General features: G+C 35.2%; 1 pseudogene; it reads right to left on the bottom strand.

Moving 5' to 3' along the window:
• Positions 1–116: 116 nt before the first annotated feature.
• LOC109456560 (L-lactate dehydrogenase B chain-like) lies at positions 117–9539 on the bottom strand (annotated as a pseudogene).
• Between the last annotated feature and the right edge of the window lie 1088 nt (positions 9540–10627).

Below are 10627 nucleotides of genomic sequence, written 5' to 3'. Positions count from 1 at the left end.
GATTTTTCAACATGGATTCAACAAGTTCAACCACATTAACCCAATAGCCCAGTTGTGTATCCTTTCAGCTTGATAACTTCATAGACACTTTTCAACCACCATCCTATGCACTTCCATTTTTTAACTATCAGTGTCTGTTTTCATTTCTGGATTCAGTTCCTGGAGAGAAACACCTGCCACATTCACTCCACTCCATACAGCCACACTTGAGTCACCATTTTCTCCCAAAATCCATCCATGGCAGCTTCTGGAATGAATGCCAAGTTTTATAGCCTTAAAATAACAAAATCTAGCAGAATTTACAGCCTTAAAATAACAAAATTTACATCCACTTCCAATCACACGGTGCTTGGATAATCCACTTAGTTTCCAGGTAACATACAGGAGAATATCCACTGGATTAGAAGACACAATTATGATGCATTCAGGACTGTCCTGGATGATCTGAGGAATAATGACTTGGACGACGTTAACCTTCCTCTGCATCAGATTGAGACAATGCTCTCCGTTGCTGGTGAACTCCTGTAGTTACCACCGCAATGTAAGAATTGGAGGTCACTAAGTAATCTTTATCTGCTACAATTTTAGGTGTCTAAAGAAATAAGCTCCCATGCTGCAAATCTATCATTTCTCCTTTGAGTTTATCTTCGTAGACATCCACGACAGCAAGCTCATCAGCCAGAGACTTTCCCAGAATGCTGATGGCACACGCCATACCAATTTGTCCAAAACCCACTACAGTGACTTATTGTTTGGGACTGCTGCCTCTTTTTGTGCAACTGGTGCAATCAGTTTTTCCTTAAGAGTTGCTATTGTGCACAGGAGGAAGGCTCTTCAGACCGTAGAACGAGTCACACGAAAAAGACAAGGTTAGCTGCATGCCTTTCCTCGAGCTCAGGATGTGAGGAGTCCATTTACTAATTTTTTATCCACATTGATGGGATAAAATCCAGGCTCCTTCCTTGATTTAACCCTTCCGCCTATTGTCCATCATTCCCTGCAGAACTGTATTCCCTAACGATCCCAAACTATCTGTGGTTCTCTGAACTCTATGCTATTTCTACCTTTGCTTTTTAGGTCCCTTCAGCCTGACATCCCATTGTTTTCCATTCCCAAACCTACTTGATTCAACTAGGAAATGGCTCCTCATCCTTTAAGAATCAGTTAGGACATCAAATCTTTCTCCTGGAAAGCTTCTCCACAATTCTTCATCCTAGTAGTGATAGGCAAATGATTCTCTACTAATAGAATTGTAGGAGAGAGCTGGAAAAGCAATGAGGAGCTATTGAAAAACAAATAAACAAAAATTTCAAACCTGAGGCATGGTTATATGCAGGGAGTTCTTGAATGTCAATTGTATCTCAGTGACAGCCTGTACATATTGTGCTTTTTTTTTTCTCTGATGCTATGATGCTTTGGAAATGAAAGACCTACCAGGCAAATAATAAAAAAATATATAGTTTCCCAAACTGCTAATTATTCATGAAAAGTTTCCATTTATCTCTGAATCATAACATAGCTAACTATTGAGAAATGGAGTTATTGTTGAGCCTGAAGAGGTATTCTTGTTTTCTTCTATCAAGGCACATATTACCCACTATCAAATGTTTCCTTCTCAGTTTCATTGCTTACCCACTTACATTTTTCTCTCCTTTAATATGTCATGAAGGTTTATGTTAAATGCTTTTTTTTAACTCTTTTTAAAATGAAGAAAGAAAACAGGAAATGTATAAGCTATTTGGTGAGAAAAAGAAATATCAATGTAATAATCATTTAATATTATATTGGCATGAATTTACAGCTTTTCTCTTTCATACTCTGATGAAACTAATGGAAAGCAAAACTAGCAAATTCAAATATTTGCATAAATTGAAGCCTTGAAAATAACAATAGTCGCAATCTACAACATCCAAAGTTTGAGGGGGTATGTTCCTCTACAATAGCTATTTAAGCATTATATGTGAACATTCTCTACATAATAGTATGTACATGCATAATTAGTGTACTTTACCTTACTTCATGCCCCCAACCCTGAGTCAATATTAAACAGTAAGAAAAGACATACAGTATACATGGAACCTGATTCAGTTAACTGTTGTATTCAAGAACCATGACTTCTAATCTTGTTATTGGAATGTAAGAATGCTTTGGAGCCAACTAAAGTGAAACATTTGATTACCTGTTAAGAGCAGAAAGGATGAAAGAGAAAAAACAAAAAGCCATAAGGATCTACAGTGTAGATTCTACACCAAACAAACTCCTAGGACCGTAAGAGGAATTCCACTCTCTACTTTAAGCAATTTGTATTGTCTGAAATTTTAATAATCAGTCTATATTGCATTTTCCCCATTGTTAGAAAGTTCTTGTATTATACTAAAATTGGATTCCCTGTTGGCAGTGGAGGGTATTAACAGTGTGGTATCTGGAGACAATCTTAGGTAAATCCATACCAGCAACAGGAGTGTAGGCAAGTGTTTTAATCTTCTGGAATTTGTTCTCTCAGTCTGTCAGTAGTTTAATTGTCAAATGTGATGATATATAAGCTCCGGTCTCTTACACCTGAACGTGTGTTCCTATGAGTCAGAAGTCTGGTAGCTTAACTGAGATAGAAACATCACCAGATACCACACAAACCAGTCAGAAGTCCAAACTAAAAATCTGGATGAATTGCTGGAAGCCGAGTGTGGGACAACTCCAGAGTTGAAGTTCCTAGGGGCTCTACATGTCTATTCCTTCCTGTATGCGTGACTCTTTACAAGGTGAGTTGACAGCTCCTTGAATCAAGAGATGGAATATATTTCCTTACCCCTTGAATCTGAACTATTCTTATGATTTGCTTTGGCAGAGAACGAAGAGCACTAGACATTATATATATATATATATATACACACACACATATATATACACACATATATATATCTATACATATATATGTATAGATATATATACATATATGTGTATATATATATATATATATATGTGTGTGTGTATAGAGAGAGAGAGAGAGAGAGGGAAATGTATACACATTTTAAGACAGGAAAAAACTATTAAAATTGTAATACTCAATATATACCGATAACAAAAGATGAATACAAGTCACATTTGACTTCTGCAATTACAAGAGGTGCTCAAAGTGGTTACCATCAGCATCCAGACACTTTGATTACAGCAAACTACTGCTTGAGCAACATTGACCAAAGTGTCCACTTGTATACATTTTTTTTGGCACCCCGGTACACACCGTTTTTTAAAAAGAGGGAATTTATCATTTTGAACTCCCCAAAACATCACCAGACCTATTACTAAAGCAAAGCTATAAGTAGAAGTTACTTCTGCCCAAGAGAGAACTATACCTGACACTTGGCAGTGTGTCAGAGGGGGGAGTCAGAATGGACTATTTATAGGGTTTTAGATTCTGAGTTCAAGTAATTTAAAATAGGACTTTCAAAGCAAGGAGCTGATTGAGAGCAGGCAAATTTGTGATATAATTGTTTAGAATTTGGGGGACTAACAGAAGAGAGGATCTTGAAGTAACTCTGTCACTTGTCAGAGGTGTAAATTGTTGTAGATACCTGGAAGCTAATTGCTGAAGTGAGCAAGTCAAGTGTCTCCGATAAATTGATGTGTGGGAATTTTCTAAAGAAGTTAAATTATTTATTGTTTACAGCAATATCCATTCTAGGCAAAATCTCCTCAAATAGCAAAGTCAAGTTGACATAGGTGGTCTATAGTCTTATCTAAATCATATTGTCACAGATATTCTCAATTCTTAATCCATTTCAACTTCATGGGCATAAAATCATTGATAATATTTTCTTATTATGTTTTACATTTCTAATATATTGTAGTTATCTTTTCTTTCTCATTCATATATCATTTCTGTATGCTTTCCTTTTTCCTTGAAGATTTTTCCAAAGCTTTTTAAAGATGTTCACCAATTTCTGAACTTATTTTTTCTCTTTATTGTATTTCAGTTTTTCTATTTCATAAAATTCTGCTCTTTTATTTTCTCCTTTCTTATACTTTCTTTGCTGTTTATTCTTTTATTCCTTTTCTAATTTCTTAAGTTTTTATCTTATTACTATTCAGCCTTTCTTTACTTTTTTGGGTGACAATTGTTAGTAAAGTTACATAGGTTTCAGGTGTACAATTCTGTAATACATCATCTATATGTCACATTGTGTGTTCACCACCCAGAGTCAGTTCTCCTTCCATCACCATGTATTTGATCCCGCTTACCCCCATCTACAACCCCACCCCCAACCCCCTTACACTCTAGTAACCCCTAAACTACTGTCTGTGTCTATGAGTTTTTATTTCTTCATTTGTTTTGTTCCTTTGTTGTTTTCAGTTTTATATACCACATATCAGTGAGATCACATGGTTTGAGACTTTTCATGTCTTATTTCACTTAGCATAATAATCTCAAATTCCATCTATGTTTTCGCAAATGGCACTATTTCATCCTTTCTTATGGCAGCCCTTCTTTTCTAATACAAACCTTAAATCTATAAATTCCCAAAAGGACACTTATGCTGCATTTCATAAATTTTGGTATGTAGTATTTTTTATTTATAATTCAATTCTAAGTATTTTTTAGTTTACAACATGATTTCTTCTTTGACCCATAAATTATTTTACATGTGTTTTTTTTTATTTTAATGTTATTGAGGATTTTACTTATTTTTATTTTTACTTTCTTCCAGCATTATTGAGACATAATTGACATATAACTTTATGTAAGTTTAAGATATATCATGTGTTGATTTGATACATATATATTACAAAATGATTACCCATAGTAGCATTAGTTAACACCTTCATCACCTCACTTAATCATACTTTTGTGTGTGTGTGCTGAGAACATTTAAGATCTACTCTCTTAGTAATGTTCAAGTATATAACATTGTATTGTTAACTATAACCACCATGCTGTACATTAGATCCTCAGAAATTATCCATGTACCCTCTGTCCAACATCTCATTCCCCCCAACTTCCAGCCCCTGGCAACTACCATTCTAGCCTCTGTTTCTAAGAGTTTGACTATTTTAGATTTCATGTATAAGTCATGTCATTCAGTATTTGTCTTTCTCTGCCTGGCTTATTCACTTAACTGTGGCAAAACAATGTACTGTGAAAGCAATTTTACTATAGGTTAATTGATATAAATAAAAGTTAAGTTTCTATAGCATCTCATCAACGTTATAAGAAAATGACATTAAATGTAACAACATTATTCAAGACCACCTGTATATGATTTGTAAATATTTTCTCCCATTCCACAGGTTGGAAATGTTATTCTTTTATTGATTGTGCAGAAGCTTTGTAATTTGATGTAGTTCCACTTATTTGTTTTTGCTTTTGTTGCTTCTGCTTTTGGTGCCATATCCAAAAAATCTTTGCCAAGACCAATATCAAGGAGATTTTCCCCGATGTTTTCTTCTTGGAGTTTAAGTTTCAGGCCTTATATTTAAGTCTTTAATCCATTTCAAGTTAATTTTTGTGAGTGGTGTAAGATAGGTAGGGGTTCAATTTAATTTTTCTGCTTATGATTATCTAGTTTTTCCAAAATCATTTATTAGGTAGACTATCCTTTCCTCATTGAGCATTCTTGGCTCCCTTGTCAAGTATTAGTTGACTGTATATGTGTGGACTTATTTCTGGGCTCTCAATTCTAGAAACATAGACCCCCACCAAGATTAAGTCAAAGAAATAGAAAGTCTGAACATTCCTATAACAAGTAAGAAGATTGAATTATAAGATTGAATCAAAAACCTCTCAACAAAGAAAAGCCAGAACCACATAGCTTCACTGGTGAATTCTACCAATATATAAAAAATAATTAAGGCCAATCCATCTCAAACAATTCAAAAAAATAGAGGATCAAAGAGCACTTCCAAACTTATTTTATGAGGCTATCATTACCCTGACAGCAAAGCCAGACAAAGATAACACAAGAAAACTATAGGGCAGTATTCTGGATAAATATGCAAACAGAACTCAACAAAATACTATCTAACAGAACCCAACAGCACAATAAAAGGATCTTACACCATGATCAAGTGGGATTTATCTCCTCGGTGCAAGGATGGTTTAACTTATGAAAATCAATAAGTGCCGTACACCACAATAACAGAATAAAGGATAAAAGTCACATGATTATCCCAATAGTTGCAGAAAAAGCATTTAACAATATTAATACCATTTCATAATAAAAACCCTCAACAAACTAGGAAGAAAATTACCTCAACATAATAAAGGCCATATTTGAAAAGCCCACAGCTAACATCATACTCAATGGTAAAAAACTGAAAAATTAAAAATAGAACTATCATATAATCCAGAAATCCCACTCTAGTTATTTCTCCAAAGCATTTGAATCAGAATCTTGAATAGATATTAGCACTCCAATATTCATTGCAGCATTATTCACAATAGCCAAGTTGTGGAAACAACGTAAATGTCCATCGATAGATAAATGAATAAAGAAAATGTGGCATATACGCGTACATACAGTGAATACTATTAGGCCTTAAAAAGGAAGGAAATCTGAAATATGTGACTATGTATATGAATCTTGAGAACATTATGCTAAGTGAAATAAGCCAGTTACAGAAAAACATATACTACGCATGATTCTACTTATGTGAGGTATCTAAAATAGTCAAATTCATAGAACCACAGAGTGAAATGGTGGTTGCCAGAGACTGGGGGAAAGGGTAAATAGGGAGATACTAATCAACAAGCATAAAGTCTCAGTTCAGCAAGATGAATAAGCTCTAGAGATCTGCCTGTACTACTTCGTACTTATAGTCAACAAAAACGCACCCTTGAAAATTTGTCAAGAGGGTAGATCTCATGTTAAGTATTTCTACCATAATAAAAAAAAATTAAAATAAAGGGTGTGCATTCTCTGCAACCCAGAAATCCCACTTCTAAATATATTCCTTAGTGAATCTTCCACATATATGAACTGTCATGTACAAAAATACTACAGCATTATTTGTAATAGTGAAAACTTATAAACAATCTGAACGATCACCAGGGGAGAGAATGTCACATAAGCTGCGGAATACTCTACAGCAATTTAAATGAATAAACTAGTGCAATTTATATTAGTATGGCTAGATTTCAAAAATAATATTAATTTAAAAAATATTGTTGTAATGTTTAAAAATGTTTTTTAAAAAATCCACAGTTCATTTATTTTTATGCACTACTAGAATATTGAAGTCTTTTTGTGTCTTTTTCATCCTTAAATGAATCCTCTTTACTATCTTACTATCGCCTTCCCTTTTCATTTGTTAAGAAATAATTTTCTCGCTGTTATAATAGGAAGAACAATACTTGTTTCCTGGCTTGTTACAAGATTGTATTTCTATTCACAAATTCGTCATGGTATATTAAAACACAAACGAGGTAGCTATAATCAACGGCAGTGGAACTCTAAAAAACAATTACAATGCTTCACAATTTGACTGGAAATGACAGATTGTAATTTGGATTATAGCATATTACAATTAATGCTAAATTGCCAACAGCAAATACATTTAACCCCCCTTCACACTTGCAATCAGTCAAGCATGAGATAAAGCACATCAGGGAACACAAATCATTACAAAATAAAAAGTACAGTCACTTGCAGAAAAAGTAATGCAATATCCACGTCTGTTAAAGTCAGCTTCCGCTTAATGCTTTTGTTTTTGAATTTAAAAGGCAATTCTTGTGGTAAATCATTTGATCAAACTTACTCACAAGAACTAGTTAATTTGAAGGGAAAAAAAGCTTTCAATATATCTTATGAAAATAGCTTACTCTTTACAAAAAACTGGATTAAAACATGTTCTTTACATGGAGACTTTTTCTGTTATTAAAATGTATTTTCATAAAGAGAATAACAATAACTAGGTAGCTGTGACCAAAGTTATGTAACCTTTGATTAACCATACTTATCTGCTATGGTAATAAGTCAAATGTGGTTAAGTTGTTATCATGCCTCAAATAGTGCCAGTAGCATATGCGTATACAGAGGGTGCCACAAAATATATACACATTCTAAGAAAGGAAAATACTGTATTAAAATTACACTGGTGGTAACCACTTTGAGCACCTCTTGTAATTGCAGAAGTCAAACGTGACTTGTACTCATCTTTTGTTGTCGGTATATATTGAGTATTACAATTTTAGTCCAGTTTTTTCCTTTCCTAAAATGTGTATAGATTTTTTTGGCACCCTCTGTATTTATCCTGAGTCTACATTGAATCACAGAATATTGGAAATCTCCCTTAGGAATAATAATACTATACCATGAAACTCATACACTCTCTTTCCAAGATACTAGATTTCACTTTATGAATTTGAAATTGCATTCCAAGAACAAATTTTTCTATGTATTGGATTGTGCCTGTTATAAAGGTTATCATTCTACATGCAATTATCTAGAATTGTTCAATAGGCAAGCTTGAAACAAGGATTAAGTTAGCCTTTTTGTGATGAAAAATGAATAACAGGGTACTGTTTAATAAGAAGAATTTATCTACAGTAGTACCACAATCTCCTAATAGAATTCATGCTCCTCTTTCTAATTCACTCTCAGAAAGTAATTTAAGGGTTGAAAGAACTGGTTGATAATTAACCTTTAGAAAGCTTCAAGGAAGAATTTCTTTTACATTTTTTTAGTTGCTATTAGTTTTCCATTAAAGTAACCATTAAGCACTAGGTCTTGCTCTCATGTCCCCTCAAATGTCTGGATCCCATTACTAGTCACAAAGAAACAGTAACAGTCTATATGACCCAGTATAAGTAAAGAGGACCTTCAGTTAAACAACCGCTGGAGACATTTTTGCCTCTCTCAACAGACTTTCATCTTCCGTTGTAGCCTGCCCCATTTCTCAAGGAATACCTATTCCAGTGGTTCAGAATTATGTGAAGAATTAAAAATATGGCTGTGCTCAGCCCCTACTCCTGACCAGTATTTCTGGGAGGGGGGTCCAAGTATCAATAAAGAAATTCCCCAAGTGATTCCAATGTGCAGTCGGGGTTGAGAACTTTGTCCTTCTTTCTTTGTATTTCTTTCCTTTCTGTCTTGGTTTAAATTGATTTTCAAACTTATTTTAACAGAACTATTTCCAAAAAAAATACTAATAAATAATACAAATTAAAGGAATAACCAGTGGTTAACTTTTTGTGTCAACTTTAGTGTGTCACAGGTGCCCAGAGAAAACGTTGTTTCTGGGTGTGTCAATAAGGGTGTTTCTGGATGAGACTAGCATTTGAATTGATGGACTCAGTCAATTGCCCTCCGCAATTCAGGCAGCATCCCTTCTGTAAATGGCCTAAGGAGAACAAACATCAGAGGAAGGAAGAATCCCTTTTTTCCTACCTCACTGCTTGAATTGGGACTTCTCATCTCTTCTTCTTTTGCCCCAGGACTGGGAATTACACAATGGGCTCCCCGTGGTTTCAGGTCTTCAGACGGGCACGGACTTACACCACTGGCTTTCCTGGGTCTCCAGCTTGCAGATGGCACAGCCTCCATACTCACATGCGTCAATTCCTCCTAACGTGTCTCCACATAAATAGATGGTAGCTATCTAGATATTATAATTTTAGATAGCCAGATAGCTAGATAGCTAGCTAGCTGAGCCCATTGTGATTTTAACGCCCCTAGTATTTTTTTGCGGCTAGAATTCATTTAATTTTTAATTAGGCCTTTGTTCACGTTAGGGGCTCTTCTTGCTCAACGCCTTTTGTTCCCACAGTATAATTTTGTGTTGCTGATGTGCTGTTTCTTTCTCAAGCAGGAGGAGATAACTTCAGGCTCTTGACAATTTATGAGTTTGTTTTGCAGGAGGAGGGAATGTCTCCAAGGTAGCTGCGACCAGCTGCTGGTGCCCAGGAGTGGGATACGAAAAAGCATTATCCATGACTAAAGACATCCAGACTTTTGTCTCAGTTCCCTGGAACTCCCTGTCCGCCCTCCCTTTCCTCCCCTTTAAAACTCTTCTGCTTGGTCTGGAACTTCTCAGATGGTCTTTGGACATTAATCTGTCATCTTCCAGGTTGCTGGCTTTCTGAGAAAAGCAACCTTTCCTCTCTATCTAACAATTGTCTGTGAAGTGTTGACTTTCAATCAGGCAGCTGCAGAACTTCGGTTTTTCTGTAACAAATGGATAGATAATCTCCTATTGGTTCTATTTCTCTGGAGGCAACTGACAAATACAGTGTCTTTAGGAACTTAAATCTCCATTGTTTGCAAAATCCTAGTATCAGTTTCTTTGGAGTTCTAGGATTCCAGAGTAGAATTTAAAAACCACTTTCTCAGGCCTTGGAGTACCGTCCAGACGCATTCACCAAACATACTGGTACCACGGTGACTCCCCATGTTCTCACCAGACTCACCATATTCAGTTATGGGTCAGGCTCTGAGCTAACAGGGCTAATAAAGAGAAAAGAACAACAGATCCAGTCTTCAAGGTAGCTCTTGGTCTAATGTAGAAGACAGGAAAATTAATCATCACAAGTCAGTGCTCCTTCATTCAACACGGATTTAGTGAGTTCTTATGATGTTCTGGCATTATTCTGGGTGCGGGGGATGCAGCAGTAAAAGCAGACAAAATCCGTGTC

Source organism: Rhinolophus sinicus, chromosome 1, assembly GCF_057876585.1.
Source record: "Rhinolophus sinicus isolate RSI-liver-muscle chromosome 1, RSI-T2T, whole genome shotgun sequence".
NCBI classification, from domain to species: domain Eukaryota; kingdom Metazoa; phylum Chordata; class Mammalia; order Chiroptera; family Rhinolophidae; genus Rhinolophus; species Rhinolophus sinicus.
The sequence above is the reverse complement of the archived record's forward strand: the minus strand, read 5'-3'. Positions and strand labels throughout refer to the sequence as shown.